The sequence below is a fragment of the Coptis chinensis genome, chromosome 6 (genome assembly GCF_015680905.1).
Source record: "Coptis chinensis isolate HL-2020 chromosome 6, ASM1568090v1, whole genome shotgun sequence".
Taxonomy (NCBI): domain Eukaryota; kingdom Viridiplantae; phylum Streptophyta; class Magnoliopsida; order Ranunculales; family Ranunculaceae; genus Coptis; species Coptis chinensis.
Genome location: NC_141461.1, coordinates 66,417,368 through 66,439,249, shown reverse-complemented (window position 1 = coordinate 66,439,249; position 21,882 = coordinate 66,417,368).

Genomic DNA, 21,882 nt, shown 5'->3' with positions numbered 1-21,882 from the left:
CTTTTGGTCGACCCCAAACACGTTGGTTTAAAAGCTTTTTAATCTTGAACTTGTACACATTAAGTTCTCCCACAATTTACATGTTATTATCAATTAGAGAATAAACTACAATACCTTGATTTATTGCCAATTAGAGAATAAACATAGTGCAACTTTAAGACGAAGATGGATAACTGGCAATACCTTGATTTATTCCAGTTAGCCATCATGTTACGATTAATAGGCCTACCACGAAAAGGAGCAATATAAGCCTTCCTGACAGCTTCATTTGCAATAGGAAACTGCTTCCCCCTGAAAATTTGTCCTCCTAGCTCTAAGCAAGTGCCATCTGTCTTAGAGAGGATCTAGAATCCATACACTACCTGGCCTTCGACAATTTCTAAGAGCAAGATTAAAAGATTTTTGACTTTTATCTATTAAACACGAGATGTAAGGTGACCTGAAACCAAAATTGCCAACATGAGCCAGATGAATTACACAAATAAAATTGTAATTGCGTGGGAATGGACTCATTCTTCAAACAATTCAAAGGATAATGAGACAGTGTCAATTCTTCTACATAAAGAAATCCTAAAAACCAAATAATGGTAGAGTTGGCATGAAATAAAGAAAAATAAAATATAATGATTATTTCATTATTAGTTAGATTATTATTGTCATAATTAATAATCTGAATGTATTTTTAATATGTTAAACCCAAAAAACCTTCCAAACACTATATGTATGAGAGAGTTAGTCTTTGGTCGCATCTATACCTATAATCACTCACCTAATCATCAGTCCTGACACCATGTCTCACCAAAGGGGAATCTTGAAAGAATGCTTAGCATGAAGGAAGGAAAGTCTAGCTATGTTAACATTCACAAGATCAGGCTGCTTATCGTAGTAACTATCAAGTTGTCTTAACTTCTTTTGACTCTTACTAGGTTAATTACTTATTAGAATATAATTTCTGCAACAAGAACAAACAGTGAATATAAGAAGGCTGAGGCACAGATCGGTACGCTCTCTTTAAAGTTGTTTCACGTATGTTCTTCTCCATGCAGACAGACCACGCCAACCTCCATGATACAATAGCCAATTATCAATCTTCTGTGTTTACTGCACTCAAACAAAGAAGAAAAGGACGAACAACGAGACTGATATTACGACTGCCCAAAAACCTAGTTTAGAATAGAAAATAAGGTTTTGCTGATACTTTATAGGCTGCTGGAAGAAGCGTTTTTAAGGATTGGAGTCGACTAGTCCACTACGTTTCTGTTTCCCAATCCATATCCAATCCTGTTTCCAAACCTATCAAGAAATAAATAAAGAAAAAGGTTTACCAAAAAGAAGATAAGGGATCAAAAAGCCCAAGCCCAAGCCTCGAGCCCGGCCCGGCCCTACCCGGTTCGGCGTGTGTGTAGCTTTGTGTGAATCCTCCCTCGTAACACAAAATCATTTGTACCCTAAGGGCATGCCCTTAGTATGGAGCTTTCACATATAAACACTACTCACTAGTGTTTCCTCTCCAATGTGGGACTAAAGTATTTCATTTACATTACGAAAGATACCTAAAAGATCCTGGGAGTATATGCCCGGGTTCAAAATCTAGTGTGGGACTAAAGTTCTTTACTTAAACCACTATCCCACAAAGAGGTCAACGTATCAAACCACCACAAAGCCACCCCAACTTCACCACTTGTTTTATTCAAAATAACACAACAATCCTCCATTTATTTTTGATAAAAACAAAATATAAAATATATTTAAGGGCAATCAATATTAGTTTCAACATGTTATGCATATATGAAAGTGTCTAAGACTTAAACCTTTACGTAATGAAAATTACTCAAAGTATAATAGCCATAAGTGACTAAGTCTTAAACTTAGGTCTTGAGTATATAATAAGTTAGAATCACGCATAACACATCCAGTGTTCTCCTTTCATGTCTGTACATTAAAGGCCCTATGCTTTCATCCTGGATTCATGCATGATCTAGAGAATCTACTATCATTCTCATAGAAAGTGGCTTGTACTTTCCCATTCACTAGGTGAGTCTATCAAGAGTGCTCCTGTACTTATGCACTCCGCCCATAAGGACCATAGAACTTCATTAAGAGTTTTTCCCAGAAAACCTCAACCTTTATTCATCGCTTTAGGATCTCATACATTTTACTATCCAACTACGGGACATATAAGTAACAATGCATGTCTTACAACCAACATTCTATGACTTGGTCTTCCCTTTGAACCTAGTTCTTGGGATCTCCAGTCCCTAGGTTGGGTTACCATCATAAATGTTCATCTTTCAATTGGCTTCAGTCCCATGCTTCTAGTAGTAGTCCATAATTTTTCTCTGGCCAATGTTTTGGTAAATAAATATGCTAGATTATCATCAGATCTCACAAAATCAATAATCACTGCACCTTTAGATATAAAATCCCTAACAATACTATGTTTACGACGAATCTATCGTGGTTTACCATTATAAAACTTACTGTGGACTCGCCCAATAGCAGCAGTGCTATCACAATGTATCAAAGTGGTTAGTACCAGTTTATGCCAAACCGGAATATGAGTAAGATGATCTCGTAACCAACCAGCCTCCTCACTTGCACTAGCCAAAGCAATCAGTTCAAACTCCATGGTAGACTGTGCTGTAATGGTCTGCTTTTTAGACTTCCAAGATATAACACCTCCACCAATGCTAAACATATAACCACTGGTGGCTTTAGAGTTTTCTGAGAGAGTGTTCTAGTCGGCATCTGTATACCCCTCAAGAACAGCAGGATATCTCTGATAATGAATACCGAAATCAATAGGTTTCTTTAGGTATCTCATTAACCTGCCAATTGCTTGCCAATGCTCAACACCAAGATTACTAGTATACCTGCAAAGAACACCTACTACATAGGCAATATCAGGTATAGTACAATCTGTAGCATATCTCAAACTACCAATGATACTTGCATATTCCTTCTGATTCACAGGTTCACTATTATTCAAAAATAATTTAACACAAGGATCAAAAGGAGTACTAACAGTCACGTAATCGAAGTAGTTATACTTCTTCAACACTTTTTCAATGTAGTGTGACTGAGCCAACCATATGCCATAAGATGATCTTGTAATTTTGATCCCCAACATTACATCAGCCTCACCTAAGTCCTTCATATCAAAGTTAGAAGACAATAAGTTCTTGGTCTCTTTCAAAACATGTAAATTAGAACCAAAGATTAGTAGATCATCAACATATAAGTATATAATAACACATATTCCATCAGAGTACTTATAATAAATGCACTTGTCACTCTCATTTATCTTGAACCCACTGGTAATGATAAAGTTATCAAACTTCTCATGCCACTGTTTAGGTGCCTGTTTCAACCCATAAAGTGACTTAAGTAATCTGCATACTTTTTTACCACTACCTGGTTCCATGAAACCTGTTGGCTGATCCATGTAAATCTCCTCTTCTAAATCCCCATTTAGAAAGGTTGTCTTAACATCCATTTGATGAATAACAAGATTATGAACAGCAACAACATAAAATAATACTCTAATGGATGTTATCTGTGTAACATGTGAATATGTGTCAAAGAAATCAAAGTTCTCTCTCTGTCTAAAGCCCTTGATAACAAGCCTTGTTTTAAACTTGTCCATTGAACCACTGGTTTTAAACTTCCTTCTTAAAATCCATTTGTTTCCTATTGTCTTGCAACCAGGAGGCAAATTAATAAGCTCCCAAGTTTTTTTATCCATGAGAGAGTCAAGCTCACTCTATATGGCTTCTCTCCAAAACCCAGAGTGTCAGAAGATGTGAGAGCTTCTTCAATGGTGGATGGATCTCCTTCCAAAGCAAAAGTGACAAAATCAGGTCCCAAATCCTTAGTAACCCTTACTCTCTTACCTCTTCTAGGTTCAGATTCTGTAATAGTGTTGATAAGCACCTAAAAGTGTAGTTTAAACCCCCTTAATAGCATTCTATTTAGGCCAATTATGTTTATAATAAATAAGAGTTAGTAATGTTTACGTGTTTTTATGTATACATGACTTGAAGTTGATTAGGTGACTAAAGACACCACTTTTGTATGAAAAACGAGTCAAGATGATTGCTGAGGAAGTTCTATGTTTAAAGCCCAAGAATCAAGAAGAAAAACATTTTTCAAACCCAGTCAAAACTAGGAAGTCAAAGTTAATTCAGGTAGAAAAAGGGACAAAAAGCCACTAGAACTTCAAAAGGGCGTATCTTTGGACCTGGGCCTACTTTATGTCAAAATGACTGGCTCAAAATAATTTATCCAATGGACCTGGCCTTGCCCCAATCAGAGCTATAAAAGTAGACAAAAAGGGCACTGAAATAATTTCCAACAGCAGTGGCCCCTTTAGACTGAACCTAATGGACTTTAGGCTCACATTAGAGGCCTAAAGTCTCCCTTTTTGGCCCATGCATGAAAATGTAATCCTAACTCTCTCCTATATAAAGAGGGTTAAGGCTAAACAAAACTTGGCTACTCCCCTCTTTAGTTTTGTTGTAAATTAGGGTTCTCCCTCTCCATCTCCCACTTTAGTTTAGTTTAGGTTTAGTTAATTAATTAGTTTGTAGTGAGCATCCATTAGAACCTATCAATAAAAAGCTTGGTTCTTTAATATTCAATTATTGTATTTACATTATGTCTTTATATTATTTTCTTAGTTTAATTAATCCAATGATATTAGGTTAATCCCCCATTAGAGGGAGTGATTATGAAACATAATGAGGAATAGATTGTTAAATAGAATTATTTAATTATGTATGTGTTTCATTGGGTTTAGTTTATTATATGACTTCCAAAATAAGCATATAGTAAATTAAACTAGGGATTGGTATGATTAAGTCGAGAGATTTAGTTGTAATAATCCTACATGCTAGTAATAATGACTATAGAGATGTAGGTTGTTGCTAGGGATAATAAAGTTTGAAACTTTAGGTTGGATTATTGCGTGAAACCCTAAAGATGATCTCTTTTCAATGAATAATTCGATTTGTATGAAACTAATCATTAGGTGGATTTATTACTTTCTCTATATCTTTATCATAGTTTAAATCACTGTTTTAGCATATTTATTTACTATTTTCATAGCCTAAAATATTACTCTCTCATTAGTGAAGTAGGTTAGTTAGTTTAAATTCGTATTAAGTACGTGCAAGCAAGAGTGGAGAACACGATTGCTCCTCTATATCAACATGTTTAGAGAGTATTATAATAACTTGATTAGCATGATTTAGTATTGTTTAAACTACTATTTTTATATTATTAAAACTTAGTTATCAAATGGCGCCGCGCCGCTACCGAAGGTCTGATACAAAAAAATTAATTAATTAGTATTAGTTATTTAATTAGTAACCCCACCCACTACCAAAGCCCATTACACAGGCCTGACATCAAGGCCTAACGCGAAGCCCATAATAAAAAACCTGAACCTTATTCTTAAAACCTTATCACTAATCAGGGTTAACTTTTTACGGGACTTCACTATCCGCACCATGTACCCAGACCAATACTCGTATAATTATTCAAGTAACACTAGATGTACTTCAAGGCTGTTGAAGATGATATTTATACGCGTAGCAATGACGCTCTAGGTAACACCTCTATACATCATCGAATCTCTTGTCAGAGGATTTTATTTCTAGTAATAATCAAGCTAATTTTTGCATGCTCATTAAGAATTGCCTATTAGACTTAAAACTTGAATGAGATTAAAATCTTGTAATGCCCGTATTTAAAATACATATTTTCTATTTATTAATTAATTAATTTATTTATTTAAAATTTGATTGGATTGGATTTGGGATATGTGGGCCTGGTTTTTGGGCCCGAGTCTGTGTTGGGCTTAGATTTCAAACCCAGATATATATTCATATTGTTCTGGAGAATAGGGTTCTTAGATAATAAAATATAATAAAAATGGAGGCAGAGATAGAAGCTGGATTGTTAGAGTGTTGGAGCGCGACGATTCGAACTATGATGAATTCGTAGGAGTTGTTAATACAGGTGAGTAGTTATTTTTGCTATTTCACCGAGCTATAGTTTTCCGTGTATCAGTATATACCGACATATTTTTCTGTCTAAGGTTTCGGCCTATTGATACTGCTTATTATCCTGTTTTATTCGATGTCGTGTCTGTTGTGTTGTTAAAACTCCCTTGAAATTCAGAAAAATGGAGGTTTGAACTGTCGAACCTTGTTTGGGCCCGTTAATGGCGGCTAAAGCCCAAAGAAAAATATCGGCTAGTAAATAGGTTGAACTGGTATACAGTTTCGGATTGGTGGTTAAATTATTGTGGTGGTTTTGTATTGGTTGGTGGATGTCGGGGGGAGTAAGGGTTTTATGTTTGGCAGTTGAGGGTTGAATGGGTGGGCTGTTGAAGCTTGGAGAATGCTTGACCAGTTAGTAATGGTGGCGAGATCGCCCAGGCTAGGAGTAATATATTTTTTTTTTGTCTTGATGTTGTGAATTACGTTTTGATTTTTGATGGGATGATGTTTGGTGGTAGTGGGGATGATTGGGTGCTTGCCAATAGAGCGGATTGAAGCTTTGAATCCGGTGTTAATGGCGGCGCGAATTCTAGATCTAGTTTTGAAGAAAAATATGCATGGATTGAATGATTTGAGGATTTGGCGTTTATTAAAGTTGGTTGGGTTTTGATGGGGAGTCGAACCGATGTGATGAGGAGGTGAGGAGTGGTGGCCGGCGCGCGAGCTAGTGCTGGTGGTGGTTGATGGAGAAGATGACACTGTTGGTTGGTTTTGGCCTTGGGGCTTGGGCCTTAGGTGGTTTAGTTGCTGGGCCGAGATTTCTATTTTTTGGTTGGGACGGACCACATAGTTGCTTTGGGCCATTTTTCTATTTCTTTTGTTTTGGGCCAAACTAAGTAGAGTGTTGGGCCAGTTTCTATTTTCTTTGGTTTGGGCTAGATTCTATTTCTATTTTGGGCCAACCCATTTGACTTAAAATGGGTCAAGGTGAGTCTTTTTGGGGCTAGGTTCTAAGGTTTGGGTTTGGGCTTGGCTAGTTGGGTCCGAACCATTTTCCTTTGTCATGAGCCCAGGAGCCATGCACCTTTGCCCTTAGCCATGAACCATGGCTATGACCCTGAACCTGTTGAACATGGAAACGACAGGTTGACTTTGGCAATGACATGTTGACTTTTTCCATATTTTTTCACATATTTAAGAATATGGACAAATATAGTAATAAAATATTGTCGAAAATGGTATAATTTTGTTTGTCATTATCTAATTAAGATTTGACGTGAGTAGTGTGTAAAGAATATAAATACTGGCACGTAATAAGAGGGAAATTCTTATAAGACTTAGATATGTACATTTTTATGAGAATTAAACTACACATGGACTCAGATTCATGGACTTTAGTTTTGGGCTTTTGACGGCTGATCAGCTTAACTTGACTTGTGATTTGGACTCGAATAATTATGCGTGATATTTGGACTTGAGTTGTTCTTTCTTTTAAAGTCGTTTCATTTTGATATTTGGTGGAACGGACTTATATTTTGATTATTTAAATACTATTTATATTGTGCACAAATGGAAATAATGCGTGCCTTTGAGGGTGACTTGAGTTCACATAAATATATTGAACGAATAGATTTCATGATCGATTATTATTATGAGTTGCTACTTAAATGAATTGTAGTATGTATGAAGGCTGAGATATTCCATATGGTGTAGTGCAATATATAATTGGCACGTGAAATAATAAGTTTCGAGATTTGATATAGAGATATTTGGATATCGTGCAATAAATAGAATTGGCACGTGATAATGTGGATTGTATTATAATGAGAAACGTTGAGCTTCAGTACAATTAAGTATACTGGCATGAGATAGAATAAGAATTATTCTGAGATATAAAGGTATGACACCTGAATAAATTACGTAACGAAAATCCTAGAACCTAACTACCACAACTCATGTGATTTGGCCTTTGTGATGGGCGTATGTGATATGATTGGCCCTTCGGGCGTTTCATTGAATATGAATGGCCCTTCTGGCGTAAGTAATGTGATTGGCCCTTCTGGTGTTTCAGTGAAGCTGAATGGCCCTTCTGGCGTAGCCGAATGGTGGCTTGATTATTCCGTTCGCAAAATTAGAACGAGATGCGCGATATTTTATGCCGAATAGTGGCAGTACTTACATAATGGCTTCCGTGTGAGGGTTACCTGGTGTGCGGCATCCCGCTCAGGGTAGTTACGCACGGAGTGGTTCATTATGTAAGGGGAGGCATGTGGATGTACATGTTCGGCGTTGGGAAGCGATTGTGGTAGCCAAGGAAACTAGGTAAGACATAGTTACGATGTGATTTTAGGGACACGCAAAGAAAGCCTTAATTAATATAATTATGGTAATATGTTGGTTAATGATATATCTTTAGATAGATGATTGTATATGGTTTTGCAGAAGGGTGGGTCAAACTAATTATTTGTGCAGAGACGACCCACTCAGAAATTGAGCATGAAATGCGTTAAGTATAGAATATGCTTGGCTGGTTATTAGTTTAGTTAGAACCTAAGGCGCCTTGTGGGGGAACTAAATGCCTTTTTATTATGCGTATGGTTTGTTGTGTGGTTAGTGGGAAGTTAAGACTTCTCAGTGGAGGAACTAACTGCCTTATGGATTGTGTATATATATGTATAAATATATGTTGTATTTTAGAGCTACTCACAACAAAGATTTTTATAATCTTGACCGATTTGCATGTTTGTTTATCGGGTGTGTTCATTAAATGAACATAGTTGATAAGTCTTGACAGGTTTAGTGTTGAAGAAGGTTGGTTTGCTTGTGGTTTTGCGTTAGCGTTGCATTTCAGGATATGTTTTGTTTTCCCTTGAGGTGATATAGATTTTCAGTTGAGACAAGGTTATTTGTATTTTCATTTGTAAATTTAAATAAATAGTTATTGAAAAGAGGTTTGTAACCTAATCTTATTTATAAATTTTTGTAATGAAACGGACTTTTGTTTAAGTTAAAATTTTTATTGGTTTTTAATTATCTGCATATTTAAACTGTTTATGGGTTTTTGGGAGTTGAGAGTGCGTCACACCTCGAAATTCGAAGAGTCGGGAACAAATATTGTTTTTCCGAATTCTGTCGAAATTCGGGGTGTGACAAATCTAGTACGCATAAACCTACCATATTAGTTTCTCGTAGAAGCAAAAATAATCTCCTATCTAGAAATTTATAGTTAGAGTTTTTGTATATTAATTAACATAGAATATAATTAAAACTAATATGGCCTATTAATATGTAGACGAACAATCATGTGTTTATTATGCAAATCCTTCACCATGTTCATGCTGTGGTAGTCCTTACCATTGGGCTTCTCAGTGCCTATCATACCAAGAGTTTGAGCCTACTATATGATATAATTATAATTATGAGCCTCAATTTTCAAACTTTCATAGTAACCTATACAATCAAGAGTTTTCTAATCATCCAAACTATTCATAGAGTTCCACCAATAACAATCAACCAGCCATTCAGCCTTAACCTAACCCAGCACAGTACGAAATCAACCAGAGTCACTCAAACACTAATAACTATGACAATCAAATACCATACCAACTAGAACCACACAAACAAGCTTCCCCTCTGCTAACAACATTTGAGGAAATAACGGCAAAAACAAAATAATACTTCAGAACCTAGAACGGACAAGATTGATGCTAACCTCACCTACGCCAGACCTTTCCACCATGCCAGAAACCAACCACCCATCTAGTTCGCCACCCTTCCCAGACCAAATTTCCCAACTAGTAGCCGACTCAACAAAAATATTTAGGGAACAAAAGACTGACTCAGAACAAACATTTAATGAACAAATAGCCGACTACATTAGGAAACATAATGCCATCATCCAAACTATGCTTTAGAATCTAGCTCAGATGATTTTCATGATCCCCTTACCTAACACAAAACTTTTAACCTTGTCATAGATCGACACATAAGTAGAACAACCTATTCCCATAACCAAACCATTCGACCTAGTTGAGACCTACCCTGAACCATGACCTTCCAATTAACCATTGTATAGACTCCACACCCTACTTGGATGGTGAAATTCTTGAAGATGACTCTTTAGGACTTGTTTTGGAAGACCACTCAATAAATTCGAATGATACTATTGCGGACACTCTTGAAGTTCTAGATGAAAAGAACAAAGAAATAGACAAGATAGATATTGATGAAACTATGATAGAGGAAGAATTTCTCAACCTATTTTGTGATGCCAATGCTTAACCTACTGAACCACCAACCGACCACCATCTACCTGAGTTACCACCTCCTGAAATCCAACAATCTACCACCACCATTGCTCCACTCCATCGTCCATTTCAACGAAACCTCACATTTGCACTTGATCCTTTTGCCTCAGAGATCCTCTATAATTTTTTCAACCCTCAAGATGAAGAGTTTTTACCTATCACACAAACCCATGTGACCACTATTCATGTAGTTGAGAGGCGAGCTTTGACTAAGTATAGTGAGAAACCTAGTTTGTCTTATTTTTCATTATCTGAGCCTCATGAAAGACATTAGGATCCATACTTCATTCCTTTCTCACATAAAGTATCACTAGCTCATCTTTTAGGTCATTCTAACTTTTTAAAACAGCTACAACATGATAGTTTGCATATGTTCTTTGATGGGTTGCATAAGTTTTCATTCATTCTTCTACATGATTACTTCCAATTATATCACTTCATTATGTTTGGGGGTTCAATTAGTATCATGTTTTTATGACTAGACCCCAACTCTTTCAACTATTAGTTTATAGTTGACCATGCATCATCTATCTTGTGCCACCCCAGTTTCTTGCTTGTTTGGGGGTGTGCACAGTCTTGGGGAATCTGACTTAAAACAACCCCACATTAAGTCTAGGGAATCTGACTTTAAAAGACCCATATATTTTTTTGTACAATATCACCTTAATGGAGTATAGTCCAAATAAAAATTTCCAAACTTAAAAAGGGTTTTCAAATTTTGTTTGGAGGTGGCGTATTTTGGTCTTTCATTTTAAAAACTTTTTGCCACATTTTGCCTGTCATGTTTACTCCAATAGAGTCTAGGTTAGTTAGTTAAGTAATTTAATTGTGCTATTGAATTATTTCATGAACCCTCTTCTCCCAAATTGTTTGGGGGTGGTATATTTCATTTTAGCACATTAATTGTACGTTCATGTATTAAAAATTGCATGTATACATATCGAAATATAGAACCCATGGGCCTTGTTGATTTAATGTAATTAGGTACCTTAATTTCTTGAAATTTCACTATTTTGCTGAATTTCGGAAGCTAATCCTATAAGAGCCATGATATGTGCTTGCTTGATTTGTGAATGTATGATATTATTTTATTTATTTAGAGTCCGCTTATGTCCCAAGCGCTAATTATTATTTCATGGAACTCATATAGAAGTTGCGTATGTTTTTATTTCTTTATATTAGTATAGATTAACCTTCTTTTTCAGGTGCTCCCATTTACAAACATGTTTCTATGATACTCTTTATCCTTTATTTTCATTCCATATTTTGGGGACAAAACATGATTCTGTTTGGGGGTGGTATAAAAACATGTTGTAAATGTTTACGCACATATTAGGTTGTATATTACGTATCATTTGTCGTATAAAAAGTATAAAAATCATAAAAATAGTTTATACTATGCACTTAGTGATAATGGTATTGCTCCCTTCTCCATGATGATATTAGTCTAGAAATCGCACGTTGTACTTGAATTAGGATTTAATTTGTGAAACCTAGATTAATATGTAGATAATAGTCATTGCATCTTTTCATGAACATCTTGCATGAGTATCTTTGATTGTAGTTGGCAGTATTTTTCTAAGACCTAGGTTAGAGTAGTTAATACATATCCTGTGAGCTAGCCTAAAAGCCTCATAAGAGTGAAATATCTGAGTGATGACATAAGGGAGAAGTAAAATCCGAGTAGAGAAATCACACATCCACTTGCTTGATCACCATACCATATCCTAAGCGAGAATTTAGGCCCTCTTTGGATCGATATAACTAAAATTTTATACATATAAGTAATTATCCGCTAGTCGCCCCTTTGAGCCTTTTCACAAACTACAAATCCTTTACCCAATAAACAAAATTAAAAAAAATAAAATCAGCCTACCTATCTGATAAGTTTGAGAAATAGGATGAGTGAAGAAAATAGATGAGAAAAAAACCTGTGTAAACAAAAATTAGTTAGTTGCTTCATAAGAAAAAGAAAAGAAAGTTTCCATCCAAAGAAAAGAAAAATAGAATAAAAAGTTAGAACTCCAAAAACAGAATCGAAGGAGTCAAAAGCTAAAATGAAAGCTAAAGATGGAAACAAAGTGTAGAAGCAAAGTAAAAACAAGGTTTTCTTTAGTTACATATTTTGAAGACCATATTTTCTCAGACTTGTCTATTTGAATATCCATTTCCTTTCTTCTTTAACCAACACCTATGCCCCGTATCACCTAATAAAACCCTTTAGCTCAATTAGGAATAGGTTGGTGTGATAGTAAGTGGTAGATGTGTTTGATCAACCTCGGCTTCCTTGGATTGTTATTAAGATTGAGAGGAAACGTGTGCCCACTGCATACTAGAGTTAGCAAACTTAAGTAGAAAAATAAAAGTGTTATGTGTCTTACACATTCCTTGTGAGAACCTACTTAGGCACGCTACCAAAAAATTTCAAAAACGGACCTGCCATTGCAATTCATAGCATAGTTCATTATATAGTTGTTTATCTTAAGATGATTCGATTATTATGCATTTAATTTCGAAGTTAGATTGATGATCTTTGTTTAACTGCTAGTGAGATGTATAGATTCTGAGATAAAATTAGGGGACAATTACTTTTGTTTCTTAGCCGTTGTAGTATAATGAACTTTGTGAGTATCTTCTCTGGAAAACTCTCAAAAGGCTATAACTCGTCCACTAGGGAATTCCTAGTGGTTTAAGGCCTTATTGTACATGGTCAATGCAATCGCATTCTGCGAAACGAGATTAGTTAGGACCACATATTTTGCCACTTATCTGTTTTTATTTCTCATCTTTGCTTGAGGACAAACAAAATGTTGTTTGGGGGTGGTTGATAAGCACCCAAAAGTGTAGTTTAAACCCCCTTAATAGTATTTTATTTATGCCAATTATGTTTATAATAAATAAGAGTTAGTAATGTTTACGTGTTTTTATGTATTTCAGGACTGGAAGTTGATTAGGTGACTAAAGGCACCACTTTTGTATGGAAAATGAGTCAAGTGGATTGCTGAGGAAGTTCTATGTTTAAAGCCTAAGAATCGAGAAGAAAAACCTTTTTTAAGCCCAGTCAAAGTTGGGAAGTCAAAGTTAATTCGGGTAGAAAAAGGATAAAAAGCTATCAGAACTTCAAATAGCATATCTTTGGACTCAGGCTTGGGAATTGGGCCTACTTTATGTCAAAACGACTGGCTCAGAAAAATATTTCTAATGGATCTGGCCTTACCCCAATCAGAGCTATAAAAGTAGACGATAAGGGAACTGAAATAATTTCCAACAGTAGTGGCCCCTTTAGACTTAACCTAATGGACTTTTGACTCACATTAAAGGCCCAAAGCCTCCCTTTTGGGCTCATGCATGAAAATGTAACCCTAACCCTCTTCTATAGAAAGAGGGTTAAAACTAAACAAAACTTGGCTACTCCCCTATTTAGTTTAGTTATAAATTAGGGTTCTTTCTCTCCCTCCCTCTCCCTCTTTAGTTTAGTTTTGGTTTAGTTAATTAATTAGTTTGTAGTGTAGCCTATATTAGAACTTATCAATAAAAATCTTAGTTCTTTAATATTCAATTCTAGTATTTATTACATTATGTCTTTATATTATTGTCTTAGTTTAATTAATCTAATGATATTAGGCTAATCCCCCCCCCCCCCCTATTAGAGGGAGTGATTATGAAACCTAATGAGGAATAGATTGTTAAATAAAATTATTTAATTGTGTATGTGTTTCAATGGGTTTAGTTTATTGTATGACTTCCAAAATAAGCATATAGTAAATTAAACTAGGGATTGTTATGATTAAGTCAAGAGATTTGGTTGTAACAATCCGACATGCTAGTAATAATGACTATAGAGATGTAGGTTGTTGCTAGGTGATAAGTGCTCAAAAAGTGCAATTCAACCCTCGATTATGCCTCTTGTTTAGCCATCTTAGTGGACTAATAGTGTTTATAAGTTGTGTTTTAAGATTCTACAGGTGAAAAAGAGAGTTTTGTAGAATATTAGAGAAAATGGGGTAAAACGGAGCAATTCGGAGCATTAAGGATCACATGGGAGGCCCGTGGACAATCATGGAGAAGGCCAAGGAATTGGAGCTATTAAAGATGCAACTTGGACCTATTTTAAAGCCTATTTGGAAGCCCAAGGCCAAATGATTTGTTGCTTGGACCAAAGCCCGCAAAAGAGGATAGAAGGATGGAGCAAAAGAGGGAAAATAGACTTCTGAGTCTGAGACTCATGGATCGTGAGTCTGGACTCAATGGTCGCATCTGGGATGCATAGATCGTGAGTCCAGACGCATTGCTTGAGTCTGACACGCATGGATAATGAGTCCAGACGCATGAATCGACTCTGTAGCCAATTCCTTCTCAGTTTTGGACATGAAGTTGGACTCTGAAAGAAGTCTATTTGTATTAGGAAACAAATGACGGTTTGGAATGCTTCTAGAGCTTATTGTAACCCCTATAAATAGAGGACCTAAGTGCCTCATGTAATGGGTCAATTCACTTATATTCTTGTCTCCAGAACTTGAGGCAGAGAGAGATTAATAATAAAAGATCGGTTTTAACTAGCTGACTCTTAATAAATTAGTCTTTCTAGTCTTATGTTCTTCAACTCTTCTTCTTCTCGTTCTTCGTGTTCTTCCTTCTATATGAAAGGCTAATCTTCTCCTTCAAGGGAGGAGATGAAGCCAGTGCTTAAGGTTTAATGATTCTTCTGGTTCATGATGTTCTTCAATCAGGTTAGTTCTTTATGTTTTTAGTTATTAGTTCCATTGCCCACACCAGGGGATGGAAGTATAGATTAAGGTTTTTATTTATTACAATTGAATATCATGCTAGTTTAGGGTTTTATTTATTGCAATTGAATATTTGCTAGTAACATGCTTTTATTTATTGCAATTGAATATAATGCTAGAATAGAGTTTTATTTATTGTAATTGAATATTATACTATTATTCTATACTTTTCTTCTAATTGTGTAGTATTTTAGAGTAAGGGAAGTATTCCTTGTGTTTGCCTTAGATGGTGTGATTCATTGAATAACTGCCCAAGCTCACATAAAAGGAAAGAAGATACTAGTAACATGAACATAGGAGCAACCTTAAGTAGAGTTAATTGTTTAACGATGTTTCACCTAAAAAGGCATCGGCACTCGCTCGATTGCCCGATTGTAGTCTACTTGGAGAACAACATGAAGCAAAAGGTCATTAAATCAAAAACATTGGTGGATTTGAATCTCTTGAATCTATCTCTCTCATATTCTCTCCTTATTTCCAATTCTTAGCTTTAGTATAAGTTTAGTTAGTTTAGTTTAGTTTAGCATTAGAATCTACAATATCTATAATCATAGTTTTTAATCCCTCAAACCCCCTTTCCAAATTCCTGTCCTTCCTTATATAAACATACACTTAAAAGTGGAACGATACCCTACTCATCCTTTTACTTATTGAGGGATAATTAGGTTTTGATATCTTCTCTTTTTGTTCAACGACCATACTACATCTCACACACAAAAGGAGGCAGTGTCGAATGGCGCCGCTGCCATTTTAAGTTGTTTATGTTTAACATTTTCTTTCAAGATTAGAAGTTTGGATCTTAAGGTAATTTTAGCCGTATCATCCATCTTTTTGAAAAAGAAAGAAGCTTGAAGGACATCTTGAAGACAAGATCTACCATCCAGGTTAGTTGAATCTTCATTCTTTTTATTTCATTCTTAGTATAGTTGCATCGTAGTTTAGTTTTATTGCTTTCTACCATAATTGCATTTAGGAGCTTTTCAACAATTGAAGTTGTAAGCCAACACAGTGAAATATCAAACTCTAGTGTTTCTTGTCTGAATCTTGACAAACGGACTATCGTCTGTGGGACGTGGTACTTAAGCAATCCAAGTGATTCACCATAACCCTAGAAGAGACAGCTTTAGACAACGGGTGAGATACTAGCTGCATGCAAAGCCCAACCTAGTTGAAGAAAAGTAGTTTTGCATATTAGTATAATTTAGAATAGTTGCATATTAGTTTAATTGCATTCAAGCATAGTAGGATAGTTTTCATCATCTTCGCATAGTAAGAATACTAGACGAGATTGATACAATGGCCGCAAGAAATGATGGAGGTGTTTTGGACACCAATAATCCTGAAGCTATCCCTCCCATGCAAGCACAACAAAGGAAGAAGCTGAGTGATTTCTATTCACCAATCATTGGAGACCCACCAAGCAGTATTGTTTTTCCAGAGACAGAAGCTAACCAGTTTGAACTTAGAGCATCAATAATCTCTATGCTTCCAAAGTTCAATGGTTCAGACAATGTTCAGCCTTATGTTCACATGAACAAATTTCTATCAGTCCTCAGAACTTTCAAGAACCAGAATATCAGGGATGAGAGTATCAAGTTAATTCTTTTTCCACTCTCACTCGAAGGTAAAGCATCCGAATGGTTAACCGCATGTACCGATCAATTCAATCAACAACCGGGAGAAGTTAAGAACAAAGTTTATGAACAAGTTCTACCCACCCCTGTAAGACGGATGCCATGCAAAGAAGCCATCAACAATTTCAAAAGGAAGGTGGATGAAGAATATCATCAAAGCCGGGAGAAATTCAATAATCTGCTAGTCTCATGTCCACATCATGGTTATAATAAGAGCACACCGCTCATTTTTTTCTTTTCGAGGACTTTCTACTATGAACAAGCAGATGATACGAATGCAATGCACAAAGGCAAGTTTACATCAATGGATGGAGAGGAAGCTTACAACTTTCTCGAGAATTTAGTGAAGAAACGAAACAATGGACTACTAGCAACGAGGATGGAGCTAGCATGGAGGGGAGCCAAAGCAATTTGGTTACCAAGAACATGAACAATCGAGATCAAGAACTGAAGTCTACATTGGCCCGCCACCCAAAGATTGAAACTCGAGTAAGAAATTTAATCAGTTCTCTATGAATCCCTCCAAGTTCAACAAGTCTCAAGATAAATCTCTCCCACCATGCAAGCTAGCCAATATCGCGAAGTCTGTTCGACACTTCCCATGCAACTCTAGAATGTCCTGGTTACTATCAACATGCATCAGTTGGAGAGTACAATATAAACTCATTTCAGAGGCCCAACCAAGGTGGTAATAACTTTCAAGGTAATTATTGGAGACAGAATGTTGGACCCCCAGGTTCTCAAGATCAAAGTTATATTCCACAGACAAGTCAAGTTTCACAGTTGGTCCCTCAACAACAATTATACTCTCAACAAAATTCCAATACAAGTGGAGAGTTATTGCCTGATCCTAGGAGAAATTATGCCGCACCTGCCAACCTGGAGAATGCAATTACTTTGCTATCACAGAAAAATCAGAAGTTTGAAAGTGTTCTAGAGCTTATTGCACGATCTCACTCAATCTCCGGCAATCTCGTGCAAGTCAATGTTCTAGAATGGAGTCTCTAGAGGCTAAGGTCGACAAACTCACCACCGCTTTGCCTCAGAAAGACACAAGCCACTCAACCTAGCTTATTGGAACCAATATTGAAGAGTGAAGATGTATGCCACATTGGGACAACTTCTAGTATTGATCACCTCCATGATCATGTTAGCTCAGTTACTACTCTCAGATCAGGATTGAAGATAGACAACAAGGTTGACTTACCTTCTCATGATGACATTGCTACAGAGCAATCGGTCAAGATTTCAAATAAAGTTCAAAAGGAAGTGGGGGAAATCCTTTCCACTCCCATTTGTCAAGATGACTAAGACAAGATATGCAAGAATGGCAAAGAGAAAGAAGAGCAAACACATGCTGATGTGTTTGTACCGAAGGCACCTTTTCCTATGTTTTTTGCTCAAAGCAAAAAGGACAAGCAATTTTTAGAGATGAAGGAGGCATTTGAGAAAGATAACATCAATATCCCCTTTCACAAAGCGATCAAGCAGTTGCCATCATATGCCAAATTCTTGAAGGATGCATGCAACATAAAGAGAAGTACTCATGTTCCAAAGCGGCGTTTCTAATGGACAAACAACATCTATTATCCATCGCCAGAAGCTCGGTCAAGCTCAAAGATCCGGGAAGTCCTACAATATCATGTAGGATAGGAGAAAAATTCACGGGTAATGCTCTTTTAGACCTTGGTGCTAGTGTTAATCTCTTGCCATATCATGTGTACCAAGCGTTGGGCCTGGAGAACCTAAAGCCTACAAAAGTCAAATTAAAGTTAGTGAATCGTTCTACCAAGATTCCCAGAGGCATAGTTGAGGATGTTCTTGTTCAAGTAGCCGATTTCTACTATCCAGTGGATTTCATTGTGATAGACACCCAGGAAGCCTTTGATAAAATTCCAATTATTCTAGGCCGACCTTTCCTCGCTACCACAAAAGCTTTGATAAATTGTTACAACGGTGAAATGAAGATCAACTTTGGTAAGATGTCCATGGACATAAATATCTTTCACCTGTTGTATAAGGATTGTGATGAAGCCGAAGGTGGAGAGGTGTACTTCCTTGATAGCATGATACAAGAATTAGGCCCCATTCAAGATACAATTGAAAGTGCTCAATCTACAAAAACTATGATGAACCCGGAACTACACCACGAGGCGTTGCTAGCCATGTTCTTAGAATCTCTACAGAAAATTTAGGATTTAAGTGAGCATAATGGAAAATTGACAGAGAGAGTATCATACCTTGAGAAGATGAACTCTACATTTCAGATGAACAACATACTTACGCCTTAAAAAATCGGTTACTAGAGAATCGAATTAAAGAAGTTTTGGAAAAACAACGGAATCTAGAAACCTAAATGAGTCTTCAAAAGCGAAAGTGAACCATATTGATAAGGAGAATTGCCTTTGTTGAAGCCTCTTTTTACACCATTATTGTCGAACGAGAGAAGTATGTGAACCAGGGCCACGCCCACCTTGAAAGTAGTCGACCCGGACATCCATTATCATCACTGTGGTGGTAGAGGGCACATCAGATATTATTGTTCTGTTAGAAAGAAAGATTTTCGTCAATTTTCTACACATAGGAACCACAAGGCCTATCACAAAATCATCAGACCTGAAATAGTTCAAGGTAGAGAAGCAACTTCACCATCAATCTTTCCGACATATCAAGGAGTATTTTTGACAACCCACAAGGTGAGACCTCCTCAGCCCCTCCAAACATTCGTCAGATTTGGGTAAGAAAATCTGATCTCCTCACTCCAAATTGATAATGCATGATATACTAGTCTTGAGGATCTGACTATAAAGGACTCAAAAGTCTTGAGAATCTAACTTTAAAAGACTCACATTACGTCTTGGGGATCTGACGTAAAAAGACCTAAAAATTCGGCATCAATGGTAACATCTTCCCTTTTTCTCATTCATTTCATTTACTTAATTTCTATACATTGAGGACAATGCATATGTTAAGTTGGGGGAGGGTGTACTTGAGAAATGAATTTCGAAAATTAGTTTTCACAAACAAAAATATTTTTGTTTCTATATCAGCAGCATGAGAAAAATAAATTTTAATGATGAGTCTGGGATATATATTCTATACTGCTTAGTGTTGAGTTTGATAGATAGTTGATATTATTGATTTCATTACCGCTTAGACTATTTATTATGCTCGGACATAGTTCTTGTTGATAGAATTCTTTATCAAGGCACCATCATAATACTTGATCAGTTTTGTATACTTTTGCTAGAAGAGAGATTTAAACCCCTAGTAAACTGGAAGTAGAGTTTTTAGACTTAGCCTGTGAGACTTGAGCTTTATACCCATTTTTTGGAGAGTTCTTACGAGAAAAATCCAAGTCTTAGTGACTCAACATCTTTCAGTTCTTTATGTCGTTGTAATATAGTCTCACTATTTTGTTGATTTGGTTAATCACGCAGTGACATCAACCTGGGGAGATAGCCATTAGGTCTTGTAGTCTATTCAAAACAGCATCATCATCTTGATAAGTCAAGTAGTAAACCCATTCAGCCTTTATCCCACCTAGTAGGACCATCATGTTAAACCCTTTTTTGCCTTTATAATAAGCCATTTTCTTTCATAAAACCCTCTACCCTTTATCCAACTCCGCACAAGGAGTATAGCCAAAATCTTTATCAGCCATACCCATATGTTTTACGAGAATACGAGGGGCACAAGGAGAAAGAAAGAGCACAAAAAAAGGAAGATTACAAGGAAATATCGAGAGATACAATGAAGACCATCATTCTATTCAAAGTGAAAGAAGCTAGTGGAAAACAAGTATATCCAAAGATTAATTAAGGATATACCAATTGAAAAAAAAAAAAAAAAAAAAAAAAGTTGAATGCGAATGGATGGAAAAGCTAAGACAAAGGAAGAATTTTCTACAATACAAAAATTTAAAGAAATCTTCCAAAGAAAGAAGCAAAACCCTTAGTGTTTTTCGAAACAACCTTAGAATCCTTTTTACCTTTCCTTCATAAACCAATACCTAAGCCAAGTTACAACCCATGGCTTATCACTACAGTATGGTACGAAGTCTAGAATAGGTGAGAGGATGCTAAAGTGAAGGACCCGACACTTCATATGTGATTGACATTCTTTCTATGAGACTACTTTTATTCAGAAGTTTGTTTTTCAAAGTAGTATGTGGGATGTTCATATGCATTATTCTTTTCCCCACATACATGAGGTAAAATAGTAGACCATCTTCTGAAAGATTCTTTTCTGAAAGTATGACCGGTGAGGATTGAAAGTCGAGATTATCTACCTATGGTAAACTAGGGATTCTGTTTCTTGGATAGGAGAGTATAGAAAATTGACTAAGTACACACATAAGCCTTGATTGAGAATTTTTGTCAATTTTTACTATCTCTCATCATAATCTATGAGTCTTTGCAGCAATGTAGTTAGCAATGAAGATTGTCTATTGGAGTAAGCACTAAGTGGGTAAGGAATTTCTCTCTCTGAAAAATACTATCATTCTTGAACATGCTATTGATTGATTTTGTGGGTATATCACCTGAAAACCCTCACGAGACTATAACTCGTCCTTTTTGGGGAACTTAAAGGTTTAAAGCCTTGTTGCATATGGTAAATGCAATCCCGATGCCGGGGAAAGTGAGTTAGGATTTTATTTTTGTTATTAGGATATGATTTTGATCACTTATCTATTTTTTATCTTATTTGCTAAGAGACTAGCAAAAGGCTAGTTGGGAGTTGTGATAAGTGCTCAAAAAGTGCAATTCAACCCTCGATTATGCCTCTTGTTTAGCCATCTTAGTGGACTAATAGTGTTTATAAGTTGTGTTTTAAGATTCTACAGGTGAAAAAGAGAGTTTTGTAGAATATTAGAGAAAATGGGGTAAAACGGAGCAATTCGGAGCATTAAGGATCACATGGGAGGCCCGTGGACAATCATGGAGAAGGCCAAGGAATTGGAGCTCTTAAAGATGCAACTTGGACCTATTTTAAAGCCTATTTGGAAGCCCAAGGCCAAAGGATTTGTTGCTTGGACCAAAGCCCGCAAAAGAGGATAGAAGGATGGAGCAAAAGAGGGAAAATAAACTTCTGAGTCTGAGACTCATGGATCGTGAGTCTGGACTCAATGGTCGATCTGCGATGCATA